The 22,478-nt window shown below is 39.7% G+C and overlaps 1 protein-coding gene and 1 pseudogene across 5 annotated transcripts in view; one reads left to right on the top strand and one right to left on the bottom strand.

Annotated features, from left to right (window-relative positions):
* Positions 1-22,478, bottom strand: part of TAF4B (TATA-box binding protein associated factor 4b) — a gene marked incomplete at both ends in the record, with an annotated part of 134,242 nt that overhangs the window by 60,836 nt on the left and 50,928 nt on the right. The gene's annotated exons all lie outside the window — the stretch shown is intronic.
* On the top strand, positions 9,088-10,702 carry LOC308275997 (S-adenosylmethionine decarboxylase proenzyme-like; annotated as a pseudogene). The gene is made up of 3 exons: positions 9,088-9,095; positions 9,469-9,601; positions 9,825-10,702. The product of its transcript is annotated as an S-adenosylmethionine decarboxylase proenzyme-like (transcript).

Genomic DNA, 22,478 nt, shown 5'->3' on the forward strand with positions numbered 1-22,478 from the left:
AGGGCCAGTTTAAAAAATTAAGAATAAGCCAGGCATGGCGGTGTACACTTGTAATCCTAGTACTTGGGAGGCTGAGATCAGAGAGAGGGTCACGGGTTCGAGGACAGCTGCAGCAATTTAAGGAGGCTCTCAAAAAACTTGTGAGATCCTGTTTCCAAATTAGAAATAAAATTGGTCTGGGGTGTAAAGCTGAAGTAGAATGCCCTTGGGTTCAATCTGGAATGGGGAGGGGGGAGAGGCAGCTCTCTTTTAACTGACGCAAACTGAAGAGACTGCACCTTAAACACAACATGCTTATATGTATATAATATATTCTTGGAAAGATACATGAGCAATTCTCCAGAGAGGGAAGCGGAAATATGTGAGATGAAAAAAAGACTAACTTTATACCATATTATATCCCTTTTCATCATGTTTTGAAAGGTATACTATATTATATACATAAATTATGCAGTAAGAATGAGTAGTGACTTTTTTAAAAATCTAGAAAATTAACTAGAGATAAATATAAAATAAAATAACGCTTATACATATAGCCTCATCCTTCCCTTAAAAATAAAACTGGAGTTATTACCACATACATTCTAGATTAAGCACTATCATCTCAGAGGTATGTAAACTGCATCTTGCTTGTAGGGTTCCTGCACAACTCCTGTTGAGAGCTCTCACAGGCAGGAGACCAGTACCAGGCCTACTTATTACCAGTACCTAGCATGGTGCAGAACTGAATGAAATTCAACGAGATGACTTTTATAATCCTGTAGCCCTGTTGGGCGTGGTGGCGCACGCTTGTAATCCCCACGCTTGGGGGGTGGAGACAGGAGGATCGCGCAGGTTTGAAGCCAGCTGTGCTGGCTTGAGACCCTGTTTCCAAATAAAAATATAAAACAGGTCTGGGAGTGTAGCCCGGAGGTAGAAGGGCTTCCAGGAACTCCAGTACCACAAAGAAAGAAAGAAAGAAAGAAAGAAAGAAAGAAAGAAAGAAAGAAAGAAAGAAAGAAAGAAAGAAAGAAAGAAAGGAAGGAAGGAAGGAAGGAAGGAGAAGGAAGGGAAGGAAGGAAAGAAAGAAGGAGAGAAAGAAGAGAAAGGAAAAAAAAGAAAGAAAATCCAATCCTGTAGCCCTTCCCTGCAAATAGCAGGGAATAACTGTCTAATTAGACTTTTTCTTGCCTGCCATCCCTCCTTCCACCTGGCTCGAAGCTAGAGAGTTCCCTCAAGTGCCACTGCCAATTATCATGGCTACAGATGACAGCAGGAGCAGAAGACCCCACAGGAAACCACACCCCACGCCACTGGAATGTACTCTAGGAAAGGAGGCTGACCAACGGGAAGAAAGATAGCACTCCTCGACCACAGGGCCAATAAGGGTAGGACAGGCCAATAGGTAATCAAGGCTGTTATGCTTAGGGATATTGATGACTCCAACTCGGTTTTATTTCATTTTAAAGAAGAAGACAATGAGAGTCTTTAAGTCTAATGCAGTGCCCTCTGATAAAGGTAACAGACAATGTTTTAAAAGATACTCAGAAGCCAGGGGTGGTGGCACACTTCTGTAATCCTAGTACTTGGGAGGCTGAGACAGCAAGATAACAGGTTTGAGGACAACCTAAGCAAGTAGTGAGAATCATTGGCTTAGTGAGACCCTGCTTCAAAAAAAACAAAACAAAACAAACAAAAAACTGGGAGTGTAGCTTGGAGGTAAAATGTGCTGGGACTCAATCCCCAGTACCACAAATTAATTAAAAATAAAAGACAGTAACTGTGAGAATTCTACTTAAAATAGGAACAAGACAAGGATGTCCATTATCACCACTTCCTTTCAATGTAGTTATTGAGACTCTAACTAGAACAATAAAGTAAGAAAAGGAAATCAAAGGAGTATAAATAGGAAAAGAACTAAAACCTTCAATATTTGCAGATGACATGATACTAAGAAGATCCAACAGACTCAACCAAAAGGCTTACAGAACTGATCAACAAATTCAGCATGGTGTCTGGATAAAAAAATCAATCTTAAAAAATTAGCCAGGTGTGGTGGCGCACGCTTGTAATCCCCGCACTTGGGAGGTGAAGACAGAAGGATCGCGCAGGCTCGAAGCCAGCCTCAGAAGGCTTAAGAGACCCTGTTTCCAAATAAAATATAAAATAGGTTTGGGAGCGTAGCCCGGAGGTAGAAGGCCCCTAGGTTCCACCCCCAGTACCACAAAAAAATAAAATAAAATAAATATATAAAAAAAATTGGAAGCTTTTCTGTATACTAACCATAAATCCACTGAGAAAGAAATCCAGAAAACACTTCCACTTAGGATGTCACACACACACAAAAAAAATAGAGGAATAAACTTAACCAAGGAAGTAAAAGACTTGTACAAAGAAAAATGATAAAACACTGAAAGAAGAAATCCAAGAAGACCTTAGAAGATGGAAAGATCTTCCATGTTCATGGATAAGCAGAATAAATATCATTAAATTGGCTATACTTTTAAAAGCTATCTACAGATTCAATGCAAGACCAATAAAATTACCAAGGTTATTCCTTACAGATATAGAAAAATCAGTTTGGAACAATTTAAATTCATTTGGAACAACAAAAAACTCAGAATAACCAAAGTAGTTCCCAGCAACAAAAACCATGCAGGAGGAAATCATAATACCTGATTTTACTAACACAAAACAGATACAGAGACCAAAGAAGCAGAATAGAAGACTGAGAAACAAATCCACACACTTACTGCAAATTAATTTTTTTTTTTTTTTTTTTTTTTTTTTTGGCGGTACTGGGAGTAGAACCTAGAGGCTTTCTACCTCCGGGCTATACTCCCAGACCTTTTTTTTTTTTAATATATATTTTATTTGGAAACAGGGTCTCACTAAGTTGCTGAAAGCCTCACTAAGTAGCTGAGGCTGGCTTCAAACCTGTGCGATCCTCCTGTCTCAGCCTCCCAAGTGCGGGGATTACAAGTGTGCGCCACCACACCTGGCACCGCAAATTAATTTTTGACAAAGGGCCCAAAAACATAAACTGGAAAAAAGATAGCCTGTTTAACAAATGGTGTTGAAAAAACTGGTTAACCATATGCAGAAAAGGAAATAAATCCCACTTTCTCACCCTGCACAAGGGTCAATTCAACATAGATCAAAGACTTGGAAATTAGACCAGAGAACTTGAGGCTCCTGGAAGAGGGCATAGGTCCAAACACGCACATAGGCACAGGTAAAAACTTTCTCGACAAGACCCCAAAGGCAAAACAAAACAAAACAACAAAACAAAAAAAAAAAACAAACAAAACCAAAACCAAAAAACTAAAAGGTGAATCAATACATGGGATTTCATTAAACTAAAGAGCTTCTCTACAGCAAAGGAAACTATCAAGAACCTGAACCGAAATTTCTGCCACCTACTCCTCTGATAGAGGACTAATATCTAGACTATATAGAGAACTAAAGAAACTCAGCACTAAGAAAACAACCCAATGAAATATTGACAAGAGAACTAACTTCATGAAAGAAGAAATTAAAATGGACAATAAATGCATAAAGAAATACTCAACATCATTAGCAAGAAGTGGGAACACTATTACATTGTTGGTGGGACTGCAAATTAGTGTAACCACTTTGGAAAACAGTATGGAGGATCCTCCATGCAGTTTGCCAAACTATGGAACCAGCCAAGATGTCCATTAACAGAATAATGGATTACAAAACTATGGGATATGTACACAATGGAATTTTACTCAGCCATAAAGAACACAATTACATCATTTACATAATTTACAGGGAAATGGATGGAACTGGAGAACATTATGCTAAGTGAGATTACTAAATCACAAAAAATAAAAATTGGATGCTCTCCCTAATATGCAGAAGCTAGGGAGAAAATGGGTCAGAGGAGGAACTCTAGACAAGGAGATACTATAGATAAGCAAATAAGGCAACCTGAGGGGATGGGCAGGGGGAGAGGGAAATTCTCTAATGTTCATGATGTACATTAACAAACATATCAAAGTCAATCACTAAGCCAAACATGAGAAGGAGGGAGGGGGAGAGAATGGGGCAGGAATTGAGTAAGGGCTAATTGGATGATGTGTACATGTACATGTATATCTCTACCATCTTGTACTCAATTCAGATGGATGACTACAATGTACCAATAAAAAGTCAAAAAAAAAAAAAAAAGGAAAAGAAAAGATACTCAGAAAGAGAAACTTACAGTGAGTGCCTCAGTAGAAAAAAATTTTCAAGATTCTGTGGTGTGAAGCCAGGAGGATCATGACTCACGGACAGCCTCGGCTACTTAATAAGGTCCTCTGCAACTTAGTGAGACCCTGTTTCAAAATAAACAATAAAAAATAGGGCTGGGGGTATAGCTCTGAGGTAGAATGCCCCTGGATTCCATCCCCAGTACTGGGGGGGGGGGAGATTTTGTGGTGTGGAATAAGTATTAAACAAAAATTAAACAAATATCACTGACTTACTGACTTATCATGTATTCAGGCTTCTGAAACTCATCCAGTTATTTTTGCTTTTGATAAAACGAATCACCCTTCCTGCTCATCTTCTTAAATCTCCTTGTAGAATAAGTTTGCCTTCAATATTCTTCTGGCACCTGTCTTGGTGTGACTTCTTTACGTGAACACATCATGTCTGTAAACTCGTACAATACCTTATTGCTCCTTCCTTGCATGCATTTTTTAGAATTATTTTCCTCATGGGACAGGTAGGTGAGCATACAGAGTATCTCTCAGACTTTAGTATTTTTAGAAACTACTTAGAAAAATGTATTTAAAATGCATTTCATGCCTTAAACACACATGCACAGCACTCAGGATTCTCATTCAGTAGGTCCACAATGGAGGCCAGAAATTTTGCTACTTTTTAACAAAAACACTTAGGTGACTGTGACACAAATGGTTTGGTCTGTGGACGAAGCTTGAAAAAACAGTAAGCTGTAAAAATCAAGAGCAGCCAGGAATGGCAGCACACACCTATAATCCCAGTACTTGGGAGACTGAGTCGGAAGGATCACAGGTTCCTAGTGAGACTCATCAACCACGCAAGATCCTGTTTCAAAGTAAAATAAGGCTAGAAGTGTAGCTTGGATGTAGAATGCCGTGGACACACACACACACACACACACACACACACACACACACACACACGTCTTCATATACTTTGAGTAAGTCTTTTAACCCTGGATGATTTTTGGTGTTGTGGTGCTTTTTTTTTTTGGGGGGGGGGGCGGGTCTGGGGATGGAACGCAGGGGCATTCGACCTCCGAGCTACGCCCCCTGCCCTATTTTTCATTCTTTATTCTGAAACAGGGTCTCACTGAGTTGCAGAGGGCCTCACTAAGTAGCTGAGGCTGTCTGCGAACCGCCATCCTCTGGTCTCGGCCTCCTAAATGCTGGGATTACAAGCATGCGCCACCACGCCCAGTTTAACCCTGCATGGTTTTTAAACATCATACACAGGTTATTTGGAAAATACTGGTTCACTGAGTTAGATAAATCTTGCTTTTGTTTTGTGCTGGGCTTGAACTCATGGGCTTTTTACCTCTGAACCTCATTCTCAGCACTTTTACTTCATTTTCTTTTATTGAACTGGATCTCATGAAGTTGCTGAGGCTGGCCGTGAGCCTCCAATCCTCCTATCTTAGCCTCCCAAATACTGGGATTAGAGACATATGCCACTGCATCCAGCTAGATTTTTTTCAAATTTAGAATCAATCCAAAAAACACTTACTAATATTTCTACTAATCAAATCAGAAAAGTTAAACATTGAAAAGCTGTCAAACTCGGAGTAATAGATATAAATTTTGCAAAATTTTAATTTTTGCTTACTCAAATTTTGTCAGGATTTTTTGCCCTAAAATAACAGCCTCGTTTCAATTATTTTCATAAAAATGTCAAATTCCCATGTCTAAACAACCATAATTTTTCTCAGTTGTTCATTCAAGTAAAAATGGCGTTCCAGGCTGGGCATGGTGGTGCACACTTGTAATCCCCACGCTTGGGAGGCTGAGACAGGAGGATCACGCAGGTTCGAAGCCAGCCTCAGCTACTTAGTGAGGCTCTCAACAACTGAGTGAGACCCTGTTTCCAAATAAAATATGAAATAGGTCTGGGAGTATAGCTCAGAGGTAGAAAGCCTCTGGGTTCCACCCCCAGTACCACCAAAAAAAAAAAAAAAAAAATGGTGTTCCAAGCTGGGCATGGTGGCACTTGCCTGTAATCCTAGTACTTGGGAGGCAGAGACAGGAGGATCGAAGGCTTGAGGACAGCCTCAGTAAGTAGTGAAATGCTCATCAGTCTAGAGAGACCCTGTTTCAAATTAACACTAAAATAGGGTTAGGGGTGTAGCTCAGAAGTAGAATGCCCCAAGGCCAAATCCCCAGTAACACACGTGTGCATGTGCACACACACATACACACACACACAATGGTATTCCATGAAAAAAATCATTCAGCTCACAACTCAAGTGTAAGCACAAGAATTTATAGAGACCATTATGCTTTGGCATACAGCAGAAAAGCTTTGTCAAAAAGAACAGTAAGCTGCAGCACTTGGGAGGCTGAGACAGCAGGATCACAGGTTCGAAGCCAGCCCCAGCAACTTAGTAAGTAAGGCCCTCTGTAACCTAGTAAGACCCTTTTCCAAATAAGAAACAAAACTGGGCTCGGGGTTTAGCTCAGAGGTAAAATGCCCCTGGGTTCAATCTCCAGTGCCACAAAACAACCAAAAAAACAAAACAATAAGCCGATGTGTACCTATTGTTGAAGGTTAATAAAAGAATAATTTGTGCCACCTCAGTAAGAATATTTTTTTCTCCTACCACTTTTTTTTTTTTTTTTTGCTTTGTTTCTATTTTTTTCAAGTGTGTAAGAATAAAAAGTAAATGGCTACTTGGCAGCACCTGGTATCACTGCCTTGGTCTTGGCTGAAGTAGCAATAGTTTGACCTGCATTACTTTTGAATCAGTAAGATTAACAGTGAAAAAGGCAATGATCATTATTATTATGACTACAATGTCCTTTAAACCCTCTGACAGGGTCTGTTTCCAAATTCTTTTCTGCAGACCACATTTTGAAACCTGCTGTTTTATGCTTATAAATGACTAATACTGTATTGATCAGAATATTGTAAAGGCTTTTAAAATACAGATTCTGTCATATCCAGAGTTCACGTATTTCATTCTACGTGGGCCCAGAATCCAACATTTTATTAACAAGTTTCCTAGGTAATTTGAAATTGTTGCTCTTTATTACACTAGTAAATATTTACTTATAAACCATTTCAAAAGTATTCATCAGCCCTCTGGGTTATTAATCCTGTTAAGAAACTTTGAAGCCAGGCGTGGTGGCACAGGCTTGTAATCCTAGCATTTGAAAGGCTGAGACAGGATGATCGCAGTTCGCGGACAGCCTCAGCTACTTACAAAGGCCCTCTGCAACTCAGTGAGACCCTGTTTCAAAATAAAGAATAAAAAATAGGGCTGGGGGTGTAGCTCAGAGGTAGAATGCCCCTGGGTTCCACCCCCAGTACTGCAAAAAAAGGAAGAAAGTTTGAGCACAAATCACACCACAGCATTACCACTGTCTCTTGACTTTGATCCTTCTTGAGGGAGTCCAAGGCCAATAAATAAGATAGGCCCAACTTCCTACCCATGAACTTTAACCTTTGTTTCACAGTATAAATACCTCTAAGGTCTCTCCTCAGTTCCCTCTGTACATAAGTACAAAAATAATTTTTCCTAGAAATCATTTTACTTTGACATAACATGACTAGACTAGAAACTTTGAATGACTATGTAATTCCCTTGTGTGAAATGTTCAGGAACCTAATTTCCATCAAGAGCGAGCATAAGATCTTTTTGCTGGAGTTAAAAACTACTGATAATCTAATCTAGGCTTGGCTAATGTGGGCGATGCTTCTTTGAATCCCTGTCAGTCCAAGATAAGAGGGTTTTGCTTTGTTGTCACTAGAAATTGTTGTTTCTTAAATATCCATGCTCTGGCCAGGCAAGGTGGCACATGCTTATAATCCCAGGACTGGGGAGGCTGAGACAGGAGGACTGAAAGTTCGTGGCCAGCCTCAGCTACTTAGAGAAGCCCTCCACAACTTAGTGAGACCCTGTTTCAAAATAAAAAATAAATAACAGGGCTGGGGGTGTAGCTTGGAGGTAGAATGTCCCTGGGTCCAATACCCAGCACTGAAGAAAAAAAAAAGAAAAGAAAAAAATCCTTGCTCTGATATAATTAACCATTTTATCATATGTTATATAACCAATGTGTATTATGATAGACTTGTACATAAAATATACAATACATACATAAAATAATTTGCATATATTGAGAGATAAAATGCTTAATGTATGCTGGAGAATCTGGTTACTATAGTATGGAAAAATGGACATTATACTTAGAATAATACTGTCTATGCAAATAGCATATAACGTCCCAAATTATCATCTTAAAGTATATTTAAACAAAAAAATTATACTTACCCCCCCAGCTGTTAAAATCTTCACTACCAAAAGTATGTTTTATTTACCCATAATATTTTATCATGTGTCTCTAAAACATAGCCTTAAAAACCTTAACCATAAAGCATTTCACATCAAAAACCTGATACTAATTTCTTATCACCAAACACTGTCAGTTTAAATAGGGATAACCAGGGAACAGGCAAAGGTGCTATAAAGCTTATCACTGCTGAAGTGACAGGTGAAGCATGAATCTCTGGCACCCTCTGGTGTCCAAGTAATGTACAGCTTCCAATATTCGTGTCCCAGCTACATAATAGATAAGCTAAATAGAAAATAGGATTTTTTAGTGGAAAAGGTCACAAATCAGCAACATGACAAAAATTTAAGTTAACCAGATAGACTGGGGGTGGGCAGGCAAATAATATTCTATATTAAGTTTATCCAGTTAGATCGAGAAAGGGTTTAATGCCATATGTTACTAGACTTCTTATTTAATAAAAGTCAATATTCAGTATATTTTCTGTTCCATTTTAATAATAACGGAAGTAACCATGATACTAAATATCCAGGAAAGCAAACTTAAATCGTAAAAAGCCAACAGTATGACGAGGTATGCACAAAATAGGCTCAAATTACTACAAAATACTGTACAAAATAAAATGTGTCTTAGTACAAAAATAAAAGCTGTCTTAGCTTACACAATATGGCGACGCTGGCTAGCATTCGCTCTACTCTCTCTAACGGAAAAGCAGTGGGCTACAAAAGACTCAACTGTATCTGCTTCTATTTCCAACAGACTCACTTCAACTTCCGCTGGGGGAAAAAAAAGCCGGGAAAATTTTATTAATTTTTTAAAAAAGTTAATATAAAATTATAGCAAAAAAAGGAACCTGAACTTTAGTAACACAGCTGGGACAATCCGCAGAGGCAGCAGCGGGAGAAGAGATTTAGTTGATTTTCTGTGGTTGCTGGTTTTTTGCTAGTCTTACGGTGATAGAAGCTGCACATTTTTTCAAAGGGACCGAGAAGGTGCTGGAGGTTTGGTTCTCCCTGCAGCAACCTGATGCAAACCAAGGATCCCAGGATCTTTGCACTATCCCAAGATTCGAGTGGGATGTACTTTTGTTTTGTTGTGGTACTGGGGATGAAACCCAGGGGCCCTTCTACCTCCATGCTACACCTCCAGACCTATTTTACGTTTTTGATTTGGAAACAGGGTCTCACTAAATTGCTGAGGGCCTCACTAAGCTGCTAAGGCTGGCTTGAAACCTGTGATCCTCCTGTCTCAGCCTCTCAAGTACTGCGATTACAAGCGTGTGCCACCATACCCGGCTGGGATGTACTTTTGAAGGATGTGCAATGTTCAATCATTAGTGTGACCCAAACTGACGAGCAGGAAGCTTATGTACTCACTGAGAGCAGCATGTCTGTCTCCAAGAGACATTGCATTTTGAAGACATGTGGTGCCACCCTCTTGTCCCGTTGAAGCTTGTTAGGGATAAGAGTGGGTTTGACTCAATTCAAAGCTTCTTTTATTCTCCTAAGAATTTCATAAACCCTTCTCACCAAGGGTGCCCACACTGAAATTCCCAGGAAGAAATAGGTGTCTGAGTGCAATTTTCCCAGATGGAGCAGTGCATTGTATGGGACGTATGAATTCTGACTGTTGGTGCTTGTATATTCTCTGAACTTCCCTGAGAGTCGGGTAATCAGTTGGCCAGATCAAACCCTGGAAATGTTGATGGTGAGCTTGACAAAGCAGCTATGGACCAGTTCTACATGAAAGGTGGTGTTACTGCAAAGGATGGCACTTGTGGGAGTGGAACGCGTGACCTGATACCAGGTCGGTCACTGATGTCACACTGTTCAGTCCTTGTGGGTATCTGACGAATGGAATGAAATCAGACGAAACTTACTGGACTATTCACTCCAGAACCAGAATGTCCTTATGCTAGCTTTGAAACAAACTTAATTCAGCCCTTTTATGATGACTTGATCAGGAAAGTTGTGGAAGTCTTCAAACCAGAAAAATCCATGACCACCCTCTTTGTTAATCAGCGTTCTGGATGTTACACAGGGCTTTCTTCACCCCAGAAGACTGAAGGTTTTAAACGTCTTGGTTGCCAGAGTGCTATGTTCAATGATTACAATTTTGCTTTTACTAGAATTTTGTTTTTACCACTTTTGCTAAGAAGCAACAAGAGCAGAGATGATTAAGAAAGATGAAGAAAAAACACAAAAAGAGAACAAAAATAGACGGTGGTAGCTGCTTTCTAGTGTCAGTACTGGGGGCTGTGCTTTCCACAACCTAGATGTGATGATAGTGTAATCATTTTGAAGCGTATGCATTATTCAATCAAGGAGTTAGATGTCCTGCATGAACACTCTCTTCTGTGTTTAGGTATTCTATGCCACTCTTGCTGTGACACTGAAGTGCATGTGGAAAAAACTTTTTACTATATGAAACTTTACAACACTTGTGAAAACAATTCAATTTGGTTTATGCACAGTGTAATATTCATGCAGGTATCACCTAAAACTTCCTACAGACAAGGCTTTCCTCCTCATTAGGTGTGGCCTCGGCCTAACCATCTGGGACTGTTTTATTAAATTGCTGCCAGAATTTTACATCCAGTTACCTCTGCTTTCTAGAACATATTCTATACTAATGTTATTGAAACCAATTTCTACTTCATGTGGATGTTTTTTGCAAGAGCAATCAAAGTTTCTCTTTCACAAAAAAGACGTCTAAATATAACTATTATAAACACTCCTGTTCTGGTTTTCAAAATTCATTCTTTTCAACAAATACTCGAATGTTTAATGTGATAAGGCATGTTTTAAACACTAAGTACACAAATACAGTGAACTCTATAGAGAATAATAAGGGGTGGCAAGTAGAAGGGTAAACAAACGGTTAAGTTAATATGATTAAGTATATCAAGACACCAAATGTGACCGAGGGAGCAACTTCATGTTGGGTGTCCAGGTAAAGCCTCTCTGAGGAGGTGGCTGAGAACTAGAAAGGCCCACACCACATGAATACTGGAGGCCAGAGTTCAGCTCATTTGACATTTACAGTTATACAGTGGAACATGAGTAAGGAAGGAGCCGGGGCCCCTAATATCATTAAAGGTAACCCTTGCAGCAGTCAGACTACTTTGCAATTTCCCTGATTATGAGAAATAACCTTCCATCTTTCAGATGCAACTGTTTTTTTCAGCTTTTCTGTTAATTACGACCTTACTAAAGTCTAACAAATATAGATAGCCATGGTCCTAGATTGGAATTTTCCACATCATAAAAAGAATCAATTCTTAGCCAGGCATGGTAGCAACACACTTGTAATCCCAGTACTTGGGAGGCTGAGCCGGGAGGATCACAGGTTAGAGGACAGCCACAGCAAGTAATGAGGCTCTCATCAACCTCGTCAGACTCTGTTGCAAAATAAAAATGAAAATAGGGCTGGAGGTGTAGCTCAGAAGTAGAATGCCCCTGGGGTTCAGTCCACAGTACTACACACACACACACACACACACACACACACACACACACACTCTTCCAAATTAACCTAATCATATACTCTCATATAAAATTGTTTGTGAAATTGCTATGGCTGGTTCTAAACTTCACATACATGAGAAAATAACCAGTAAATGAAAGACTGGGGGGGGGGGGCGTTTTCTTGCTGGGAATTGAACCCATTGGGCATTCTACCTCCAAGTTACAACACCAGCCCTAAAATTTTGTTTTTTATTTGGGAACAGGCTCTCACTAAATTGCTGATGGCCTCACTAAGTAGCTGAAGCTGGCTTCTAACCTGTGATCCTGTCTCAGCCTACCACGTGCTGGGATTAAAGATGTACACCTACACGCCAGTACAAGGATACTTTTGATAGAAGAAAAGAGAAGATTTACCACATGAGAAAATGATGATGTTCTAACAATTATAAACACTAAAATATTAGCCAGGCAGGGTGGCACACGCCTTTAACCCTAGTACTTGGGAGGTGGAGACAGGAGGGCCGCAGGTTGAAGGCCAGCCCTGGGCGGCTGAGGAAGAGCAGGCTCAAGTGTACCTCAGCGGTCGAATGACCCTGGGTTCAATCCCTATTACCAAACAACAACACAAAACCCACAACCCCAAAAGCTGTATGTGTTGCTTGGGATTGAACTTAGGGGCATTCTACCTTTAAGCTTTACTCCTAGCCATCCTTCTTTTCCTTTTCCTTGTGCCACCATGCCTGGCATAATGTGATTTTAAAATATATCAAACAGGCCAGGCGTGGTGGCGCACGCTTGTAATCCCCACACTTGCGAGGCGGAGACAGGAGGATCGCGCAGGTTCGAAGCCAGCAGCACTTGCGTAAGAGACCCTGTTTCAAAAATATAAAATAGGTCTGGGAGTGTAGCCCGGAGGTAGAAGGGCTTCCAGGAACCTCAGTACCACCAAAAAAAAAAAAAATTAATTAATTAAAAAAATATATATATATCAAACAAACTAAAAATAAAGTTACAAGTTAGATAAAAAGTTAGGAGAAAAACATTTACAACATATAGAATTCTCTACTACACACACCTAAGTCTAGAAAACAATAAGCATTCAACAGAAAATGAGCAAAAGTAATAAGCAAGAAATCTCCCAAAGAAAATACTAATGGTGACATTTTTGCTTCAGGCAGTAAGTGGACTAGATTTACCGAGGAGCAATTACACAGCATTATAACTAGATAGGCAGAACACATTTTCATTTCATTGTTAGGTTCAAAGAATCTGTCAAAAAAAAGTATCAGGAAAAATAAGCAATGACTACACCCCAAAGAATTACTTTCGGGGCAACTGCCAGTGGCTAGCACTAGTTCTTGGGTCTCTACTACAGTGAAAAAAAGGATATCTGAAATTCCTGGATGAGAACAGAATTAAAGTGGTCACAAGTCAATAGTCATCCCCGGTTGCTACCAGAAAGTCACAAATCCTCTTTGTATTAAAGAAAACTCAATTTAGGCCCTCAGGTTAAAGCTGATTTACCTAGGCAATGAAGTTTTAGGTTCAACTAGTTTTCACTCCTCAGTGTCCAATGTGGTTATTTTTCAAATCTTTGTAATAATTTTTTTCTTTTTTTAGCATTAGGGCTTGAGTCCATAAGCATTCTACCTCCAAGCTATACTCCCAGCCCTTTTTATTTATTTTTTGTTTTGAAATAGGGTCTCCCTACATTGCCAAGAGTCTTACCAAATTGCTGAGATTGGCCTTGAACCTGCAATCCTCCTGAATGTATTCATTTTTAATCCTCTCAAACACTAGGATTACAGGCAAGAGCTACCATGCCTGGGTGTATTAATTTTTCAATAGATAAGTATTACTTTTTCATCTTTTATTTCACATTTTATTTTTAAATATTTTAGAATAAGTTCAGACATTCAACATAGGAGCACTCAATGACTAAAGTCACTGAACTCCAAATGTGTAGCTGTTTTCCATAATTTGGTGCAAGGTAAGTGTGTGTGTGTGTATGGGGGGGGTTTACTGAGGATATTATGAAATACAGTCTAAGTTGTTGCTGAGGACCTTGTCAAGTTGGTGAGGACAGCCTCAAACCTCTTGTCTCAACCTCCCAAATACAGGGATTACAGGTGTGTGTCACCAGGCATAGCTCAGGCTGGCTGTTTCCTGCATTTTCATCTTTGAATGTGAACACACACCTGAGTACCAGAACAAAATGGAATGGATTCTTTAAAGTACTGAACCCCGCCCATCAACCCATAATTCTAATCCCACTCCTGATATAACTGACTGTATAAATAACTAAAATGATCTAAAAATTATTAGAAATAATCAGAATGTAAGGTCACTGGCAAATTAATTTTAAGAACCCTTCATGTATGTATACTAGTAACAGAAAAGGCAATTATTATATTACTTATAACAAAATAAGGTAAATAGAAACAAACCTGAGAAATACAAACAACAAAAGTCCTGCACAAAGTTATGGAGGCTCAAAATAATGTAGTTGGCTGGAGAACAACGAGCAACAGACTCAAGGCAATGTCAGGTCAAATCACAACCGGGTGGTTTTTGTTTTTGTTTTTGTTTTTTTGTGTGTGTGTGTGGCACTAGGGAGTGTGTGTGTGTGTGTGTGTGTGTGTGTGTGTGTGTGTGGCTAGGGATTGAACCTAGAGGCATTCTACCTCTGAGCTAAACCCCCAGCCGATTTTATTTATAATTTGGAAACAGGGTCTCACTAAGTTGCAGAGGGCCTCACTAGGTACTAGAATTAAAAGTGTGCACCACCAGCTTACAAATGGATTCTTAAACTCCTAGGGAATAGCAAAAATGCAAGTATCACCAAGGAAACTGAGTAGAGAAGGAGAGGGGAGGTATGGAAATGGAAGATGAAATACAGGAGAGGTTAACAGGGTGTGTGCTTTATTAGACATGAAAGCTATTTTGAAATTAGTTAAGCAGTATGCTATTAGAAATTTAACTATCTAAAAGCACAGATCCAACTAAAAAGACCCCTGTATTTATCACACAGGAGGTGTTAGAGGTCAATAAAGGAAAGACTGACTCTTCAATAATGCTGGAACTAGGATCCCTAGTCCACATCACAGGAATAAAAACAAGGATAAAATTAACTCCTGGTAGCTGGGTATGTTGGCACATGCTTGTGATCCCAGTACTCAGAAGGCTGAGGCAAGTTCACTGGCAGCCTTAGTTACTTAGTGAGGCCCTCCACAACTTAGTGAGACCCTATTTCAAAATAAAGAATAAAAAGTAGGGTTAGGGGTATAGCTTAAAGGTAGAATGTCCCTGGGTTCCAATCCTGGTACCACCAAAGTAAATAAGTAAATAAATAACTTGCAAAAAAGTAAAATCTCAAAGGGTGAGGAAATCATTGATTGGCACAGCGCTTGCTTTGCATGCAAGAGGCCCCTGGGTTTAATTCTCAGCACTGCAATAAGTAAATGAATGAAAAAATAAATAAATTTATTCCTAAGACAATACAAGACATTATTTTTATGAGCTAAAGGAAGATTTCATAAGGTCTACATAAGTACTTTTCATAAAAGAAAATGCCAAGTTCGACAGAGCCAGGCAGGGTGGCATATAGTACTGGGCAGGCTACTAAGAAAGGAGGATCAGGGGTTCGGAACCAACCTCAGCAACTTAGCAAGACGACTTTCCAAAATAAATAAATAAAAATTAAAATAGGGCTGTGAGTTTAGCTCAGACCTACAGACCTAGAATGCCTCTGGGTTCAAGTCCTAGTACTTAAAAAAAAAAAATAAGATATGTTCAGCAATTTGGCAAGGCCCTTCACAATTTGGTAAGACCCTGTATTTCAAAATAAAAAATAAAATAGGACTGGGGGTGTAGCTCAGAGGCAGAATGCCCCTGGTTCAATCCCCAATACCATAGACACACACACACTAAAATTAAAATTTAATTAAGAACTTCTGTTCATCAAAATATATTATAGAAAGTAAATTGGAAAAGACTAACTTCAATAAATATTTGACCACAAAAATGTATAAGAATTATAAGACTTCTGACTCTGTTTGGAGACCATCTCTTATATCAGACAGTTGTTTTGAGAAAGAAAAACTAAGATACAGAACAATTATTTCTAAAAGTTTGTTTGAAGGCATCAGTGAGCTGGTGAGGCAGCCAGGTCCTATGGGGCCACAGCCCTGAGAGGAGAGAGTCTGGCTGAAATAACCCCAATTTTCTCCATCCCTTTTTTTCCCTTGGGCACATGCTAATTCTTAATGTGAAAGAAGAAGCCAAAAAAGCCATGGAAACAGCAGCTGTTAAGAGGCAGAAAAACCAACCTAGTACTAGGCAATCTCGGGAAGACGAGACAGGGACTTGGAGCTGAAGGCTTCCAAGAGCTGGAGGGATAGGCCATGAGCTTATAAACAAAAAAGGCATTCACCACTGAAGCACAGAAGAAAAATTAAAGAAGCCCAGCAGAAAAGCCTGTGAAAAACACAGTGAGTTTTAGGTATGCTTGAAGTACTGTGGAAAAGAAAAATTGGATTCATAATACAGCAAAGAAATGTAGTCTAAATCTTAGATGAAATCCCTGAAGGACAGCAGCCTTTGGTAGGAGAACCTATGTTACTGCAGGCGCTGGAAAGGCTCCTTCAGCTACCTTGAGCTAGCTCAGTCATGGACTGAACTGAGGCACATGCTCCTCTGATGCCCTGAAGGACACGGAAGGAACTTTTCTGTAGAAAATTAATCCAAAATTTCTATCATATTCTTATTCATATCTGACAATGAGTTAAAGATTATCAAGTACAACAAGAAATAGGATTGAAATACAGATAGCACAACTAATTCCCAGGAAACTCAAGTATTAGAAATACCAGGCTCTGACTTAAATAATTATGATTAAATAATCAAGAACTCAGGAGAAAAGACAGGTAACTACACTACTGAACAATAATTCATTAAAAGAAAAAACAGGGGTATGGCTTTAGTGATGACAGAATAGTTTGATTATAACACCTAAAATACCTATATATAAATTTTTAAGAGACAACCATTTGGAAACTGAACAAAAGCAAGCAGAAATTGGAGATGGGAAAACAGTGGGTTTTAAACCATTTTTTAAATTGGAAACTGAACAAAAGCAAGCAGAAATTGGAAGATTTTTAAAAATTTTTAAATTTGGAAAATTAAAAAATTAAAAAATTTTTAATTTAAAAATTTAAAAATTTAAATTAAAAAAATTTTTAAATTTGGAAACTGAACAAAAGCAAGCAGAAATTGGAAGATGGGAAAACAGTGGGTAAAAGCGTGTGTCTTTTGGCCTGAGTGTCCATCCCCAGTCTGTGCAGCCACACTCCTAGTGGCCTGAGGTATTGTAATAAAAAAGCTTTAAATTGCATAAAGTAAAAATTGACAGAATGAAAGAAAACAAGCAAATATAAAATCAGAGATTCAATACCCACCATATGTGATTAAATGAATTCAGAAAACAAAACCCAAAACGATGAACCCTACCAAGCTATCTTCACCAAATTAACATTTGCAGAAATCTATCAGACGCAAAGCAAATTTCTTGTTCAAGTGCTAATGAAATATTCATCAAGATTGGCCCTATTACTAGGCATGGTGGTATATTCCTATAACGCCAGAATTTGGGAGGCTGAGATAGGAAGATTACAGGTTTGAGGTCAGCCTCAGCAACTTAGGAAGGTCCTTAGCAACTAACTATGACCCTGTCTCAAAATAAAAAAGGCTGGAGGTATAGCTCAGAGATAAAATGTTCTTGACTTCAAACCTCAGTACCAAAAAAAAAAAAAAAAAAAAAAGGACATTTTGAGGAGTCTCACCAAATTTTTTTTTTTTTTTTTTTTTTTTTTTTGGTGATTCTAGGGATTGAGTCCAGGGGCATTCTACCTCTGAGCTCCACCCCCAGCCCTATTTTTTATTCTTTATTTTTTGAAATAGGGTCGCACTAAGTTGCAAAAGGCCTCACTAGGTAGCTGAGGATGGCCTCTGAGTCTCAACAAATTTAAGACTAAAATTATACAGATTATGTTCTCAGGTCACAAAATCTATTAGAAAACAACAAAATATCTAGAAAAGCCTCAAATTGTGTACACTATGAATAGGGAAAGAGAAAACTACTTTGAGATGAACAAAAATGAAAAGAACTGTATTAGGGGTTGGGGTTGATAGTAGAGCCCTTGCCTGGTCTGCTGGAGGCCCTGTGTTCAATTCCAGGCCCCCAACTCCCCCCAAAACTGTATTTAGATGGATGTGAAATCTATACCTAGGGGGAAATTTTCAATGCTTACATTAGGAAATAATTTAATCACCTAAAGTTCTAACCCAATTGGCTAGGAAAATAGAGCCTTAAACCTAAAGTAAGGAGAAAAAACGTATATGTTTGGTTTTGTTTAAGTTTTCATTAATGAAACTGACAAAAAAATGAACAAATACAAATAACAAAATCAGCCAGGCATGATGGCACATGCCCATAATCCTAGTACTTGAGAGGCTGAGGCCGAGACAGGAGGATCTCAGATTTGAGAACAGGAAGATCCGTTTCCAGGACTGCCTCAGCAACTTAGTGAGATCCTTAGCATATCAGACCCCGTTTTAAAAAAGAAATAAATAAACAAAATGTCCAATAACCATGAAAATATACTTGGCCTCATTAGTCACTAGGGAAATGTAAATTAAAGCAACAGTGAGCTACAATTATATATCAACCAGAAAAGCTAAAATGTCAATAGTCTGGCAGTTTCTTGGAGAGTTAAACATACATTTCCCACATGGCTCAGCAATTCTCCTCCCGTCTATCTGGAGAGGAGAAACCCAATGTCCATACAAAGACATGGACAGTGTTCCCAGAAGCTTTATTCCTAACTGCTAAAAATTAAGTTACACAGCCATACCACCAGCCCACTTTAGTTTTTGTTTTGACACAGGGTCTCACTAGGTGGCTGAGAATCGCAGTAATTACAGAGCTTGGTCTCAAACCTGAAACCCTCTGTCTCAGTCTCCCAAGTACTGGGATCATAGGCCTGTGCTACCAAGCAGGGTGGGATTGAACCACTTTGAACCTCACTATGATCTACAATTATAAAGCACCAATAAAATTCTTTAAAATGAGAGGCAAAAAAAAAATACAAACTGTATGAGGATACATAAGCAAAACATTAGGAAAGATTCATTAATCTACAATGTAAGAAAGTCATCAAGTGATTGTTTAGGATGTACTTTTCAGTCTAGCTAGGCAGAAGCACAAAGGAATTTGTGGTACCTAATACATGAGTTTCACCTTTTGTCAAAAAACTCACTGAAGCCAGGCGTGGTGGCACACGCTTGTAATTCCACCATTTGGGAGGCGGACACCAGAGGATCGCGGTTTGCCAATAGCCTCAGCTACTTAGCCAGACCCTTCCCAACTCTGTGAGACCTTGTGTCAAAAAATAAAAAAGATTAAAAAATTGGACTAGGAGATAGCTCAGAGCTGCAGTGCCCCTGGATTTCATCCCCAGTACTACACAAAAAACAAAAAAATTCACTAGATTGAGAATGACTTCCTAGATCACTGTCTTCCAGTATTTCCTACAAAACCCAAACAGAACAATAACCAGAGGCTGGACATAACCCAATGACAAAGAAGGCTCAAACCTCAAGCTAGCTATCCATGAAGAAAGTAACAAATACCAGTGCAGATTCTCATTCTTTGGTGCCTAATGCCCTTGTGTCCCATGCCCAGTGGCCTCAAGGCTTGTGGCAAGCAAAGGCAAACCAGAAACGTTGCAGAAAAGAGATGGGAGAAATACTGGTAGAGAGGAAGACAAAACATACTACCAGAAGGCAAACTTACCCCAAGTCAGAAAGTATATAAAAAGTGTCCTGGTAGAGCAAAGCATGGGATATGTGTGGGGGTTTTGTTTGTTTGTTTGTGTACTAGGGACTTAACCCAGTGGCATTCTACCTCCAAGCTCCATTCACAACCCTATTTATTTTTATTTTGAATCGGAATCTTGAAAGGTTGATGAGAGCCTCATTACTTGCTGAGGATGTCCTCAAACCTGTGATCCTCCTGTCTCAGCCTCTGAAGGGTTACAGAAGTATGCCACCATGCAAGGCTTAGATATGTATAATTTCTTTTTCTTTTTCTTTTTGGTACTGGGGGTTGAAAACAGGAACATTCAAACTCCAAGTTACACCCCCAGCCCTATTTTTTTATCCTTCATTTTGAAACAGTCTCACTGAGTTCCCAAGGGCCTCACTAAGTAGTAGCTGAGGCTGTTCGGGAATCGCAATCCTCCTTTCTCAGCCTCCCAAATGCTGGGAATTACAAGTGTGCACCACCACGCCCGGCTCCCATTTTATTTTAAAGCAGGGTCTTACACTAAGTTGATGAGAGCCTCACTGCTTGCTGAGGCTGTCCTCTCACCTGAGACCCTGTCTCCGCCTCCCAAGTAGTGAGATTACCATCATGGGTGCACCACTATGCCTAGCTTGGATATGTGTAACTTAAATTGGCAAACTATAAAATGTGTAGATTCTTGGGGGGAAACACCTTTTAGAAGAAAAGATTCAAAAGGGGAAACACGGGAGCACCGCGAGATGAAGAAGATCCAACCACAACTCAGGGAGCACTGGGGCAAAAGGACTCTGGGAAAACACTGCATCTGCACCACATGTGTACAAACTCTCTTATTCTCATTATTCCCTAAGCAATACAAAACAACACTGTACTACATATTATAAGTATATAGGGGAGAGCCAGGTGTGCTGGCACACGCTTGTAATCCCAGTACTTGGGAGGGCGAGATAGGAGAATTGCAGGTTTGAAGCCAGCATCAACAGCGTAGTGAGACCCTGTTTCCAAATGAAACGAAGCATGGTTGGGGGTGTAACCCAGAGGTTAAAAGGCCCCTAGGTTCCATCCCTAGTACCATAAAAAAAATAAAATTAAAATAATAAAACAAGTATATGGGGGAGCCTGGTGTGATTATACACGCCTATAATCCCAGTTACGTGGAAGGCTGGAGCAGAAGGATCACAAGTTCAATGCCAGCCTCAGCAACTTAGCAAGACTCCATCTCAAAATAAAAAATTAAAAGTCAAGCCGGGCGTGGTGGCGCACGCTTGTCATCCCCGCGCTTGGGAGGCGGAGACAGGAGGATCGCGCAGGTTCAAAGCCAGCCACGCTGGCATAAGAGACCCTGTTTCAAAAATATAAAAAAATAGGTCTGGGAGTGTAGCCCGGAGGTAGAAGGGCTTCCAGGAACCCCAGTACCACCAAAAAAAAAAAAGAGAAAAAAAAATTAAAAGTCAGACGTGGTGGCACACATTTGTAAGCCCACTACTTGGGAGGCTGAGACAGAAGGATCTCAGGTTCGCGGATAGCATCACCAAGTAGTACAACTCTCATCAAACTAGTACGACCTTAATTCAAAATAAAAATAAAATTGAGCTGCAGGTGTAGCACTGAGGTAGAATATCCCTGGGTTCTGTTCCCAGGATAAAAAAAAAAAAAAAAAAAAAAAGAATTTATTGTACTGTGTTCACACTTCTTGTGATGATCTATGATGACATAGTGCCTCTGTGATTAGATGAAGTGAGGGGAATCACATAGGTATTATGATGTTCTGGAAGGCTACCAAATAAAGGTTACCTGAACACAAGCACCATGAGTCCATCAGATACACAGGACAGCTAGGAAATGACGAAGCAATGGGTGGCATACCCAGAATAGACGCGCTGGACAAGGGCACGATTCCCATTCCAGCATGAGGTGGGAGATTTCAGCACACTATTTAGAATAACACACACACTTTAAGAATTATTTTTCCAGTACCACAAAAAAAAATTATTTTTAGAACTTCCCATTTAGTTTTTTTTTTTTTTGGTGGTACTGGGGGTGGAACCCAGAGGCTTTCTACCTCTGGGCTATACTCCCAGACCTATTTTATATTTTATCTGGAAACAGGGTCTCACTAAGTTGCTGAGAGCCTCACTATGGTAGCTGAGGCTGGCTTCGAACCTGTGCAATCCTCCTGTCTCAGCCTCCCAACCGCGGGGATTACAAGCGTGCGCCACCAAGCCTGGCTCCCATTAGGTGTTTTCAGATGACTACTGACTGCTGGTAACCAAAACCCCTAAAAGAAAAACTATAGATAAGAGAGGACTATTGTAATAACATAATACTCTATTTATGTGAAGTTCAAGAATACAGAACCGGGCGTGGTGGTGTACGCTTGTAATCCCAGTACGTGGGAGGCTGAGACAGGAAGATTATGGTTCGAGGACAGCCTTAGCTACTTAGAGAGGCCCTGGGCAACTCAGTGAGACCCTGTTTCAAAATAAAGAATAAAAAATAGGGCTGGGGGTGTAGCTGGAAGATAGAAGGTCCCTGAGTTTCATCCCCAGTACCGCAAAAAAAAAAAAAACAGAAAAATGATCCATGGTGTCGGACATGGAACAGTGACTGCGGGACAGTGATAAAGGT

The sequence above is a fragment of the Muscardinus avellanarius genome (genome assembly GCF_963383645.1).
Source record: "Muscardinus avellanarius genome assembly, chromosome: 17".
Classification (NCBI taxonomy): Eukaryota; Metazoa; Chordata; class Mammalia; order Rodentia; family Gliridae; genus Muscardinus; species Muscardinus avellanarius.